Source organism: Topomyia yanbarensis, chromosome 2, assembly GCF_030247195.1.
Source record: "Topomyia yanbarensis strain Yona2022 chromosome 2, ASM3024719v1, whole genome shotgun sequence".
NCBI classification, from domain to species: Eukaryota; Metazoa; Arthropoda; class Insecta; order Diptera; family Culicidae; genus Topomyia; species Topomyia yanbarensis.
This window is the reverse complement of record NC_080671.1, coordinates 166320173-166335032: the sequence shown is the minus strand read 5'-3', so window position 1 is coordinate 166335032 and position 14860 is coordinate 166320173. Positions and strand designations below refer to the sequence as shown.

The 14860-nt window shown below is 37.6% G+C and overlaps 1 protein-coding gene across 17 annotated transcripts in view; it reads right to left on the bottom strand.

Moving 5' to 3' along the window:
- The window catches only part of LOC131682014 (mucin-19), a 642211-nt gene that overhangs the window by 143999 nt on the left and 483352 nt on the right, over window positions 1-14860 (bottom strand). The window lies entirely within an intron of this gene.

The following is a 14860-nucleotide window of genomic DNA, read 5'->3' as shown; positions in this document are numbered from 1 at the left end:
TCAATTTTGTTTGTCTCTGGCTACGCTTTCCATGCAATTGGACTATTGTAAATATTTTAGGAGAATTGTATTGAGCACTGCAAGGGAAGCACCTATTCTTATGCAAAAAGGCTCTTCGTGTTTCTTGACAGAGTCGTAGCGTGCGGTTGGCCGGGTTGACCCCACGCACACACTAACTTATCGTTCGAAAATCGAACTGAAAAAGAAAACCAATTTAAACACCAAAGTAGTGCACAACTGAGACCCCACCAAAGGCGCTAAAAGATTACGCTACGCTAAAGTCTTCCCGATGCCAGGAAGAGTTCCGCATTATCACAAAGTTGCCAGTGATCAACGAGTTTTGCACTAAGTTGAATCAATCTTCGTTTGAAATGACATGTGGCTTTTGGAATTGCTAAAAGCGTTGGAAATTCCTTGTTTTATCACCAAGATTTTGTGTCAGAGCTTCTTCGAGCTGGTATATTTGACGGCCTCTCAATAGAAAAATTTAAACCTTTATAAGAAATCTTACCTACCTATAGTTTTCGAAGCAGTAGAAGATGACCACATATGGAGATCATCAGAGTCACGCTCCTCCAAAGCAGCATTTAAAATTTTATAGCATGCTACAAGTGTTTTAAAAGACTCTTTAAGAGTGCCTTAAAATCAAACTTATTACTTGGGCTGAGTCAAGTGAGCATAATGATTTGTGGTCGTGAGTGAAGTAGCTCTTTTTAGTATTTCTGTAAAATAACACTAAGAGCATTTTTGAAGGAAATGCTTCACATTAGTCAGACGCTTTTTGTACTCGGAGATGGCTATGTGGACTCTCCTGCCAAAGGTTACCTGACATGAATTTTGATAGGACACACCATTTTGTCCCGTCCAGTGCTATTGCCATTGAAAATCTTTTCTCACCGGAGTAAGGGGTTTTTGAAACAACCGCGTGCATGACAAACTCGAATCAGTGAGTACACTGTCGATTTCAACTTTGTGAGTGGGCATGTAGACGTGGTAGCCCTTCATAAAAGACAGAATATCACAATTCTGAGCGTATCAGGGCAAAATACATGTTAGCGCTGAATAAATCGTAGCTTTGTTTTACTTGCATAAGCAAAAAGACGGGTGGATAACGTCGGGGACTTAACCAGAATGTCGTGATGGCACTTGGACTGATGATTCGAATGTAATGATATGCACCGTAATGAGCAATTCACAAACAAGGTCACAGTTCCTAAAAATTGTCTCCTCAACATATTGGTCTTGATATACTGATATACTGCCGTTCTAAGCATAATGGTCCCATGTATATAAGGAATCCCATAGAACATGGCGCAATTAAGCTTATAACGGCAATATAGCACATCGAAAAAGTCACTGTCATTCCGAAAAAATGTCCTATAATGTCATATCGACATCTGGAGTAATCTTGAAAAAAATGCCTTTAAATGTTTTTAATTGTGATACGACCTGAAATGTTTTTAATTTTTGTATTTTAGATATGCATGACATGTCGAAATCTGGTGACAACGCAAAAAAAATTATTTTGAATTTTTTTTTCGAAAATCCAAAAGTTTCAGAGGAGACCTTCACAAAAATCATGAGATGAGACGTTCATACATTTCTAATGGCTTTTTCCATCAAAAAGAAATTAAAAGCTACCTTTCCAAACTTCAATATTTTCCAAGTCCCGTAAAGGTTATCCTCAAAACAAATTTCGGGATAACACTAAATCTTGACGTTTTTTGACCATCTATGCCATTTTGCATCAAAACTAAGATTTTTTTAATATTAAAAAAGTTCTTGGTGTTTTTCCACGGGTGAAAACTTTCTCAAAATTGACCGTTTAGGTCGACTCTTTTATCATGTCTGATTGAACTAAAGTTTAGCATAGAGACTTTGTTTTAGGTGTCTGGTCATAAAATTCGGTATGGTACTTTTTTCTCATACGTGCTAGTGGCATCCTAATATGCAGTATCCTGAATAGATGCTCACATAAAGTGTGTGGCAGTCAAACAGGAACGAACTTCGGTCGAATCTTTTAGAAATCGAATCTTACGGTATTTTTTACAAACTTTCAATCATCGGAAATAAATAAAGCTGCTGTTGAAGGGTTGAGCCGCAGGTTGAAGGTCGAATTCCCTAAAAAATCATCAGCTCAGTAAAACGAATATACACATACGGAAAAATCCTTTAAATTCCTAGGGTCTACTGATTTTTCAAAGACTCCCGAAAAAATACTTCGTCCGTCACCTTCAAACACCCAACATCGAATGATATTAGAGACAAATCTGCAGTAAACTTATGTTTAAAATTTCCCAAAACAATAGTGCAGTAGTTGGAGTTCCATACTGATGGCTTTGCTCGAAATAGGCTAAAAAATTTCATTCTTTGAACCTGTCTTTGTTTTTCAGGTACATTGAAATATAGATTATTTTTCGGTTAGATTGTCTTACAGATACTTAACTTCATATTCACTGCGGCATATTCACTAACAATGCTGCTGGCATAGACAAATGACGCATGGGGCGCAAAACTGAGCCTCCGCCAAGGGCGCCAGAAGATAACGCTACGGCTCTGTTTCTTGATTTCACCGTTTACAAGGAAAAATAGTTTTGAAACCCATGAAAGGGCTATTTTTTTCTTGTGTCAGGAACTTCTTGTAGATACACGGAAAAATTCATTCATGAATTCTCAAATTCATGGATTCAAAGATCACGATTTCCAGAACTGAAAGATTTACGAAAACCGTGGGCAAGATCCTAAAATAATGAATAATAAACCTCGTATTCATGAAACTGTTTGCGATTCCAAAAAAACTAGTTCGCCCCGAATATATACATGGCGTTACATTCGAATGTTTGGTTGGGTTACTGTAGTTGTTCCCTGGACAAGCTTAGTTTTTATGGTTTTTGTTCATATTTTGAGAATACACCTCTGGCAGTCAAACGATGTTCATGATTTCAGAAGATTTTTCGCGATTTTCATGATTTCTCATCACGTTACCGTGCAATTTTATTCATGAGTTTCCCATCGGATTTTTCTGGCAGACTAGAGGGATTTATATTTCAGAATCTTAGCCCCAATTTTAGTAATTTCTATTCACGTTATTGTGATATTTTAGTCATGTATAGCCATTCATATTCATGATTGCAGGTTCACGACTTTTAACATTTTGGTCGCGAGGAATGTGATTCATGTACATGATTTCGGGAACTTTGTCATGATTCTCATAATTTCTATTCACGTTGTCGTGATATTTTAGTCGCGAGTAGAAATTTTTGTTTATTTATGTTTATAATTTCAACTAGTCACGATGTTTGATGGGTGTGACAAGTTGTGTGATTATGTTCGTGATTTCAGAATCTCAGTCACACGTCGAATAATGTGACTCATGTTCATGATATCAAGAGTTTTATCATGGTATAATGGTATTTTATCTGTCATTTTTTGGTTATTATCGGTTTTTTACCCAGAGTAACAAGACAGCATGAACTGAATCGTAAAAGTGTGACTGATTCGCGGTATCTTGTTCTTTGAACTATATCACGAACACGATTTGTGGTGCTCAGCGCAGTTTTCGTTTTCTGTCCAGACATCAAACTGAACGTTATCAAATGAGTAAGTTAGAGGTCCTAATAGTTTTATTTTATCTACCGCTCGTACCTGTTACTGGGCGCTTGCAGCAGAGAATAATATAGATCGTAAATCATGTACTAGGAATCATGAACCCGTTCACGAATTTATGAATAATATGTCATTATTTTGTGAAGAATTTAACGAGTACAGTGACTATTTTACTAGGAAACATGAATGTTTAGAGAACATGAATAATATTTTATGACTTCGTAAACTACTTCACGCGCTTGAATGATAAGTCATGACTGTTATACTAGAAATTATGAATACGAATACATGAATATTATGCTATATTCCTCCCTAAGGAGGAAAAATTAGGTAAGCACCAAAATTACTCCCCAGGAGAATTTTTTTTAGTGAAATCACTTTTTGAACGTGAAGGGCACAAATCCCAACTTAATAAAGTCATGGGTGCGTGTCGACTTCGTCTCATAAGATTATCATTTTTTATGATTTCATGAACTAGCATGAATGGCAAGTCGCGATTATTAGGTACACTCAGGTTTTACGAGGTTTTTACGCGTTATTTTACGAGATTTTTTAAGCGCATTCCGCGTAAAAAAACCGCAATAATTATAAAATCCGCGTAAAGTAACCGCGTTAATACGAAAATCCGCGTAAAAAGCCTCAGCAAAAGACTTAGAATATTTTTGGTTTTTTTGCGCGGATTTCACAATTAACACGGTTTTTGCAAAAAAAATTAACACGGATTTTGCAAAAGTCCTTTTGAATGCAAAAGACTTGGAAGATTTTCGGAAAGATGGAAAAGACGGGTCTGAAAGACTCCTAATGGCCCCCACCGCAACAATATGGGTACTCTCGGAATGGTCTTGATAAGTAGGTGCCAGAAATTGATTTTTGACGCTATTTTGAAATCCAAGATGGCGACTTCCGGCTTAAACAAATTCTCTACAACTCAATTAATATGGGTATTTTCGGAACAGTATTGACGTATAGGAGACAAAGGTCAATGTTTGAAGTCATTTTGAAATCCTAGATAACAACTTCCGGTTTCCCGCAAGAAAAATCTAAGCGATCATCCAAAACTTGCTCGAATATATGATCTAATCATAAACCGGCGAAATGCTAAATATTTTTATGTTGGGGGTGGGCGTAGCGTAGTTGGTAAATCGATTGCCTTGTACGCAGTGCACCTGGGTTTCATAAGAGATTTTTTTAACCCGAATAGCTGAATGACCTTAAGGTTAAAACCTCGTTTATCGAAATAAAAAAATATTTTTATGTGTTCATCCAGAAAAGTTTGGTGAGGTTGGAAGTTAGAAAAGTAAGAGAAGAATGTGGTACGAGTTGGGGGTTAGAATTGATTCAAATTCAACGCATTGCTAAAATTCAAGTAAAATCAACTGTTTAATCAAAACTATTTGCACTACAACTTCAACTTCCAAAAATACCCATATTGATTGGGTTATAGCGATTTCACTAAACCGGAAGTTACCATCTTAGATTTCAAAATGGCGTCAAAAATATTTTTTTTGAACCTGCTGGTCAAGACCATTACGAAAATTCCTATATTGATTGAGCTATAGTGTATGTGGCTAACCCGGATGTCGCCATCTTGGATTTCAAAATGGCGTCAAATATCCACCTTTGTCTTCTACTCGTCAAGACCATTCCAGAAATACTCATATTGATTAGGTTATAGAGAATTTCGCTGAGCCGGAAGGCGCCATCTTAGCTTTCAAAGTGGCGTCGAAAATCAGTTTCTGGCACCTACTCGTCAAGACCATTCCGAAAATAGCCATATCGCATAGGTTATAGAGAATTTCGCTCAACCGGAAGTGGATTTCAAAAGTCTTCTTGACCCGTCTCTTTCATCTTTCCGAAATTCTTCCAAGTCTTTTGCATTCAAAATTCTAAGTCTTTTGCCGAGGAATTGCGCGGATTTTCGAATTACCGCGGTTTTTTGCGCGAATTTTCGAATTACCGCTGTTTTTCTTTACGTGAATTTTCCAATAAACGTGGTTTATACGCGGATTTTCCAATTACCGCGTTTTTTTACACGGTACGTATCCCCCGCGTAAAATATCGCTGTACTATTTCATAATATTGTTAGCTATTTCACGAGCATGGATATTAGATCGTGACAAATATATTAGGAATCATGAATTAGTTCATGAGGATTGAATGGATTCATGAATAAAATTCCGTTCTGAGTTTCGTGAAATAGTTCACGAGAAAATATCCAGAATGTTTTAATTTTGTGAACTAATGTTCCTGAATCCATGAATATAATCATGAGTCAACCATTGGTTTTATGAATAATGCGCATAAAGTTGTGAACTAGTTCACGTACAGAAAATCGATTTGGTAATGAAATTTCTTCTTTTTGGAAACGGGGACGATTTTTCCAAAAAAATCACTATTTTCACCTGAAAAAAATTATTAAAAAATTCATATCAATAATATGAAAATTTTGACGATAAAATGGAATCGTTCAAGGACACAGTTAAATTACGAACAAGTCAAAAAAAAAAAAGTTTTAAGATCGGTTGAAAACTTTTCCGGCAATCGTAGTCACCGCAAAGACGTTTTTGGGAAACATCATTTCGAGATAATCGCGTTTAAAGCATAAGCAACACCTCCATAAGGGAGCAAGATGAAAAACGGTATAACTTTGCGTCCACTGCTCCGATTTCCATAAAAATTTGAGGTAACATTCTTAAGAACCTGAGCTTTATGATAGAAGAATAAAAAAAATTTCGATTTTTTGACCGACCTCAACATATATAACCCCTTAATAGGTCATCGGAAAAAATCGAGTACACCGTGGAGCTTACGGTTATTAGTGTAGTGCACTGTTAGTGTAAGCTCTTGTCACTAACACACTGCCATTTCTGTCGAATCGGAAAATATCACTTCGGCAATGAGATTGTACTACCAAGGCCGTTTATTTTTACAATTACACCTCAGATGCACTGTAAGCTTTCCTTTTTTTGAAATCAATACATGAAGCTGTCTAAATACCATTAAATTCACCATCAATTGTGTCCCCTCGCATTTCTAGCCACGCATCCGAAAGTATGTTTCCAGACGAATCCATGATAGAGCAGATTCCTTCTCTCCAACAAACGTGTTGAGAATTTCAATCCAAACGAAACCGGAACTAGTTGCTGCCTGCCTGGCTGTCCAGTCCACCGAAAACGCAATACTATTCCGATAATGCATTAATAAGCGTTTCTAAACGTCGCGTATGTCAGCAATATGTAGCCGAAGCATTCCAGTCTCCAACCTCCCGACGACGACTGTTTCACTGTGTATATCGAATTCCGATGTGTCCTATCGCGGTTATCCTGTGACATGATTGGGCTCTTACCGCGTGCGTGCTGCCGCCTGCCTGCTAGTGCGGGACCAACCACCACCATTGCCGACAGAGCAAAATGTCACCAAAGTGAAACCGGGTGCCGCGTGTAATCGAATACTTGTATGATTTTTCCCTATCGATGCTTTCGGTCGGCGGACCAATAGCAGCCGCAAAAAAAAAGTGTAACTACAACCAGCACTTACTAACCAAGCTAGGCGAAGTTCGGTAGGCGACCAGATAAGACATAAAAATTCATGAGTTTGTCATACCGATGCTATGCTCAATACCATCCACCGCCAAACCCTATTCTTACTCAGCTCGACAGTGTGGAATATCAATTGATTTGGTTGGACCAGAAAAAAAGAAGCTATATCGTACTATCAAATGGTTCGGGTAATCGCAGAATCATGCTGCTGTAGAGTAGGCGGCAGAAGCAACGAGAACAATGAAATATATGCGTGAATAAATTTGTTAATCGGTTTTCCAATTTGTGTCGCTCTACTCCGAGTGAATGTGACGTGACAGATGTGATGTTGAACTTCACAAAACATTCGTTTTGTTGAACGTGTTGGGACGTATAATATTTGCATAGTTATTCCATATGCTGTTCGCCGAGAACAGCGTGTGGATATTTCGATAGGGGCCTTTGAAATAGTCGGTAGGGGTTTGGGGGGGGGGGTATATTTGACACGACTGTGGGTGACCTTATGACTTTTACCAGGAAACAAACTATTCATCATTTATGGATGACAGGTTATTATTAGGACGACTATTATCAGTGTTTGCAGACATATTGATCCTATAGTGGTTCATCGAATGTCAAAAGAGCAATCCAAATATATGTAAACAAAGTTCTTGCACGACTAGATGTTATTGGTATAGTTGGTAAATTTTGGGGTAACAGCCGCACAAAAGCTTTAGAAAATTTGGAAAATCATCAGATTTTTTATTACGCACTCAGTTTCATTCATGAGTTTGTGCAACACAAGAATATTAATCATGCATTTAAAAAAATATAAAATCAACGAATGACGAATGGTTCCCGTCACATTCTGCTACTGGACGAGAAAGCAGAACTCAGCACGCTTCCATAAATTTGCACACTTGACAAGTCCGACAATGACAGAGTTATATTAAAGGCATCAGAATTGGGATATTGTCTGTGTGTGAGAGTAAATTCAATTCTTAGGGCTGATTGGACTGATCTTAATCAAACTAGTTGCAAATAAAATGGTTGATATTCTGACAGATCCGGAGAAAATTAAAGCTGGGCGTATAAAAATATACAGGTTATCGCTTTTCATTCAAAGTTGTTTGTAGAATAATTGTTTTAATGTGTTCTTTTTATCCTTGGGCATTTGAATGTTTGATTCTTCAGATCTGTTGACTATCTTGACCATCTAGGTAAATCGGGATACTTTGGTTTCTTTACATGTTTGGACCGTAGATCTTTCGAATCTATGAACCTTTGCGTGTTTAGATTTTTAGTTATTTGGATCATAAAATTTTCGATTATTTGAATCGTTTGATTTATGAATCTCTTTGAATTCGCGGGTCTTAGTATCTTTTAATCTTTTTGCTTTTAGATTTTAGATTTCATTGTCCTTTGATCTATTGATCTTTGAATGTCTCATACTCAGAATTTTTCTATCATTCAATCTTTGAATTCCTGGATCTTTGAATCTTTTCATCTATAAATTTTTGGATCTTCGGATCTATGGATCTTTAAATATTTGACAGATTTCCTGTGGATCGTTGAATCTACGGATGTTTTGGTCTTGGATCTTTATATCTCTGGTCTTAGCTTCTTTTAACCCTTCGGCACTCGCGCAGTTGTATTTAGTGCAACACCTTCAGAAACCCTTTTTTCAGCACCAGCGGCTGCTCATTCGGGGAGCCATTCGAGCGAGGGCGAGAGGGTTAACTATTTGCTCATTGATAATTGATTTTGGATCATAAGATCTTCGTTGTTGTCTCTAATATTTCTACACATTTGAATCTTTGAATCTTGGGATCGGTGTATCTTTTTATGTATGAATTTTTGTTATCTTGGGATTACTGAAACTTTTCATCTTTGAGTCTTTTGATTTTCTATTTTTTTGGTCCTCGGAACATTTGGACCTTTGAGTCTCTGATAATATCTTTCTATATTATCGTCACTTTCGAATCTTTAGTTTGGTGCATAATTTTTTTGGCGACATTGGATGTTCTGTTTTTTATACTTTGTAGCTTGGAATTTTTATCTCTTTCCCTTTAAATCATTGACTTTCTAGACTTTTGTATGTTTCAACCATCAAATCTTCGACTCAAAATTTTTAGATTTTTCACTCTTTCAGGATTAGAATTTTTAGATCGATATTTCGCCTGCTTGGCCACAAAATTATTCGGAGCACCGCACAATTTAACAGTGTTTGGCTCTATGAGCCTCATGCCCAATATGAACGGTTTCGGTTGCTTCTGGGTTCCTTTCAAGAATTTTAAGGATTATATGTGAAAATACATAAAAAGATCGTCAATGCTAGCAATAAATTTAGTAAAACATGTATCGTCTATTGCATCCAAAAGTCCAGAAATATATACTTTAAGATTTAAGGATCAACATTGTAACAAATCGTTTGCATAAATATAACATACTGAAAAACCGTAAGGATATGTTTAAATTTGTTATGTTTGTGAAACTGTTCACGGAACAAAATTGAATTCATGAAATATATTTTAATTTTGGCGAAAAAGTTAACTTGAAATTGGCAATTCATAGATTTATGGAAAAATTCACTAGTCAACATTTGGTTCAATATTTGTCCATAGTCCTGTTTTCGTTACGTAAAAATGAATAACATTTTATGGCACTTTATCACGAATTTGGGAACATTTTTTTTCGTACGTTATCTGCAGCATAATTACAACATAAGCAATGCGAGTAATCGGAAGCTGAGTCAACTAATATCATAGTAGTTTGTCTTGTTTTGGTAAGGACAAGTAGATTCGGAATTTTCGAGTTCACAAATAATCGGCGTCGGAAAATTTCAGAATCTGTTGAGAAAAGAAACCCTATGATTATATGATATTTCTTCCATAATCTAAGCGAATGAAAATCGATCATATGTTGTTGATTATAATTTGGAAAGCTTTCATGGTACATTCAGCTTTACGCAATTTTTTTTTTATGAGTTGTTCTACTGGAACTGTAGAACTGGATTCTCGAAAGGGTTCCCTGTCAGAATCAATCACTACAATTGCAGACGAGACGGGAAATGTCACCCACTAAAACACTGCTTAAGACCAATTGAGCGACAGAAAATAAAAGTCGCAAGGCCAGAACATGCTTCGTATAACCCGTTTCAAATATATTAGAATATAAAAATCGGAAATAAACTTCGAGAGTAAAAATCGGACAGAGATCCTTTAGCATAAACATCGCTTAAAAAGTTCTAGTTCACGGCAAGGTTGTACCTCGAGTATAAAAACCGGTAAAAAAAAATCGTATGCAGGAGCATCCATATATCGTGATGTTCAAAATTAAAAATCGGCTAAAAAAATACTTTGTAAGAATCGGATTTTTTTTCCGGTTTTTACACTGAAGGTTTTTTTGTCCGACTTTTACAAAGAAGAGTCCCAGTTCGATTTTTATACTTGAAGTTTATATCCGGTTTCTATATTCTAATATATTTGAAGCGGGTTTAACGAAGCATGTTCAATTGCAGCGGGCCGAATGTGATATTCATTGTACGCTTCAGATATGCGCGGGCGTATGGACGTCGCGATCACGCGGGATTGTGCGTTTATTTCGTCGCGCTTGAGATAGCGGTAATCAGATTAGTGCTCTAAAGTTATCTAGGCCCTGATGGCTTTTGTGTTTGCGAAAACTGAAGCGCAAATGCGCGTGGATGATTGCGATTGCATTCGTCTTTGTATTTAAACGTGAAGGGCTCGAGCGTTTTAATGGTAACGTGTTTGATCGCATGAGCGTTCGCATATTCGTGTTTGTTCTTGAATGATCGCACGGACCGTGAATCTGATACTTAATTTTCAGTGTGTGGTTCAGATGCTAGAAGAGAGTGAGTTTCCCCATATCACTAAGGTTCCCGGTCATGCCGCTACGTACATGTAGATGTGGGTGTCATTTTTCAAGGCAAACGAAACGTTTGGAAGCCCCTACCTAGGTTAGGGTAGGGACTTTCAAACGTGACAAATTTGTTATCGCTCGAACACAGAACCAACAATCTCGATTGAGACAGCATTTATAAGTATATATGTGCTCAAACGTTCACCGAAGCGTTTTTATGCTGTCGAGATTGCGGGCGTAGATGTGCGTGGATGATCGTGATGAGATCAAGCGTTTGTGTGTTAACGTGCTTGTTCCGTGTGCTAGCGTGTATGCTATTTCGCCTGTATAAATTCGATTTTATAGCCATTTGCATATTCGCGTATGTCCTGGAACGATTACGTGGACTGCTAATCTGATTCTTTATTTTCAGTGCACCATTCGAAGAAAGTTAGAAGAAAGTGATTTCACCCAAATCACTAGAGTTTCCAGGACATGTCGCCATGGATCGTATTGTTTAGTGTATATTAGCGTTATTTCTCCTTTTTTAAAAGATTGAGCTAGCTAAAAGTCTGTACCTAGACTGCTAGGGCCGAGGGTAGCGACTTCCGGATATGACCGACTCTTGGTCGCGAGAACACTGGCGTTTGTAAGTTAAAGCTTAAGACCGCGTTTCCAAGTTTTGCTAATACGTACACTTGATCACTGGGGTGTTTGCATGATTGCGAGTTCGGCGAGTCTAGATGCGGGATAAGAATTCGAGCGAATGAATTTTAACGTGTTAAATCGCGTGGGCGATTGCATACCGTATGTAACTGTATAACCGAATTGTCATTTGCATATTTGCGCGAACCGCGAGTATAATGTTAGATTTTGAGTGTACTGCTCCGATATCTGAACTGAAGGCATAAACCTAGGGTGCTAGAACCTAGGATAGGTACTTCAAGATGGGACCGATTCAGGTTCGCATGGGAAAGGGCTGTGGCATAATAACACTTGAGATGGTGTTTATGAATTGGTCGGTGTTAAGTCAAACCGGATTAAATCGAAAAACTTCATAAAATGAGATAATGATAGCACTGGATAAAGAATTTCGTCAGCTACATTCGACTTTTGACAAATTTAAAATATGTAACATTACAAAAGAAATATGGTAAAAATTGATTTCCAATCATAATGTGGATGCTGCGATTTAAACTCGTTTTTCTCGAAACCAACATTTTGTCACTTAGTCCGGTCAGACTTAACACCGACCAATTCGTAAATGCTAACATATTCACTTGATCCTAGACGTTTCTGTCTAAGCGAGATGGCGGGCGTAGGTCTGCACAGATGGTCGCGATGACATGATCGCATGCGTGTTCTGATGTGTCTTATCACGAGAGACGTGAGCGTTTCTATGTTAACCTGCTTAATCGCGTGGACGTTTTGATGTCGCACATGCTAGCGTATGCATTTGTATTTGTCATATAAACGCCAATAGGCAATTCGAAGCCTCAATGAAGTCTTAATGACAAACTTATTGCTAACAGTCAAATCGCTAAAAACTTTCGTGAAAGTAACAACAATAAAGTAAAAAAACAACAACGATACAACAGATAATGAAGGGATCAACCGAAATTAACGGGTCCGTTGAAGGTTCTGAAAAATCGTGGACGCAGACTTCAGCAAGACAAATTAAAGTCGAAAACTGATGCGATCCGGTTGAAGATCCTTTGCAGGCCAGTAATGGCTCCGTGCATACTATAACTAATACGTCGAAATGGTAATCTGAGCATAAGGTTGTTGTGCGAAGTTTATGTTAATTTGTTCCTAGATGGCTGGGCAATCCGGATGAGCTCGCAAAGTATCAGTAACGAACAAAGCCCTTGCTAAATTCCTTCGAACAAGCAGGGGTTCCAAACTAATCAGCTGGCACCGGCTTTCGTAACTTGACGCAGATGAACGGGATCTCTCCACGGTAACCAACGAAGCACAAAACGTAAAAAGAGTCGTTGTACGGACTCAATTCCCTCAACACCGTTGTTATAGTTTGGGCTCCAAATTTAACAGCAGATAATAAATATCCGTAAAATTTTTGGCTATCCTGAAGATGCATCCCAGCATTTGAGATGCTTTGCTAACTGTGTAGGAGACGTGCTGTTGAATCGAAAGTTGCGAGTCTAGTATCACACTTAGATCCTTCACCTGACTAACACGTTCCATTTCAGTATCCAGTAGACGGCAGTTCAAAAAAAGGGTGTTCTTTCGTGAGAACGATATCACCGAGTACTTCTTTGGATTTACACACATACGGTTCGTGTTACACCAGTCAGCGAAGGTTTCAAACTCTGTTGGAGTAATCTACAATCTTCAGTAGAGTATATGAGAAGAAATATATTGAGATCGACTGCGAGGGACAGGCGTGGAGTTTTCAAAATTAGATGGACGTCGTTGAAGTAAAGCAGAAACATCAGCGGTCCCAAGTGACTTCCCTGGGTTACTCCAAACGTAGAAGTAAATGTGGGTGCCCATCAATCTCCAATGACAACCACTATTTCTTGGTCTATAAGATGGGATCGAAACAATTGCAACAAACTACCGTTAATTCTAAATCTCTTTATTTGGCCAATCGAGAGTGGAGAAGAGATCTGCGATACTGGGATGACATTGAATATGGGTCATTCCATGCGAAGTGATCAAGGCACGTGTAATCGACCTTCACGGATTTGAACCAAATTTGGAGGAATTGTTCATCCAGGGCCAATATATAAAAACCCAAATATTTGTAACAATTGAACCACCCCTCGGGTCATGGAAGCACCCCCCGTTTTGGCAAATAGCCAAAACCCTTGATTTTCTTTTGATGATCATATATGAGAAAGTGGGAGTTTTTCCCTTCAAAACGGTATATCTCAGGATGCGCTCATATTATATTGGGATGATAAGTGTTTTTTATGTAAAAATGTCTGAGGAACGCGATGGCATTAAAATTTTCAAAATTAAAATATATGCATTGAGAGAAAAATTAACTTTTAATATTTAGTTGGCAGCACTGCCGGAAAAACATAATATTTTTTCTAGACTTCTTGAACAATTTTCTTCAAAAGCCAACTTTGCGGTTTGATTCTAGAGTAAATAGAACCGGAGATATGATCAAAAGAAAATCAAGGGTTTTGGCAATTTGTCAAAACGGGGGTGCTCCCATGACCCGAGGGGTGGTTCAATTGACACAAAAATTTGGGTTTTTATATATTGGCCCAAGATGAACAATTCTTCCAAATTTGGTTCAAATCCGTGAAGGTCGATTTCAAGTTTGCATCTTTTTTTGATCACTTCGCGTGGAATGACCCATATAAAATTTAACTAAAGTAGTAGCAAACTTATAAAAATGGCGTTTCCAGTCCGTCACAAACAATTTTATGAGCAATTTAACAATTCTTGTATTGTCAATAATAAACATAGTAACTCAGTAGGATTGAAAATTAGGCAAATAAAATAAAAGTAAGATCATTTTGAAAAAGATTCTGCAGTTTAAGGGTTTTTAATACTGCTCGTCTTATTAAAGATGAAGTTTTCTGGAAGTTCCAACCATATAAAACTACATTTACGTGGCAAAGCAATGACAAAACCAGATATACTCAATCGTGCTTTGATAAAACTTGCATAAAACATGAATAAAATCAACCAAAAATAATTATTTAGGTACCCAGACAGATCCATACCTAAATTCAGGAAGATTAGAAGCGATTATCAAATCGTCCGTAAAGGTCCCCTCTTGGTCGGTTAAAGATTAACACGAGAGGGTAAGTCAACCGGCGAGCGTATAGTTTAATGATAATAGGCTGAATGTAATCCAACTCTGCTCTTTAGAAAGGATTCGTGGGATGACTCTT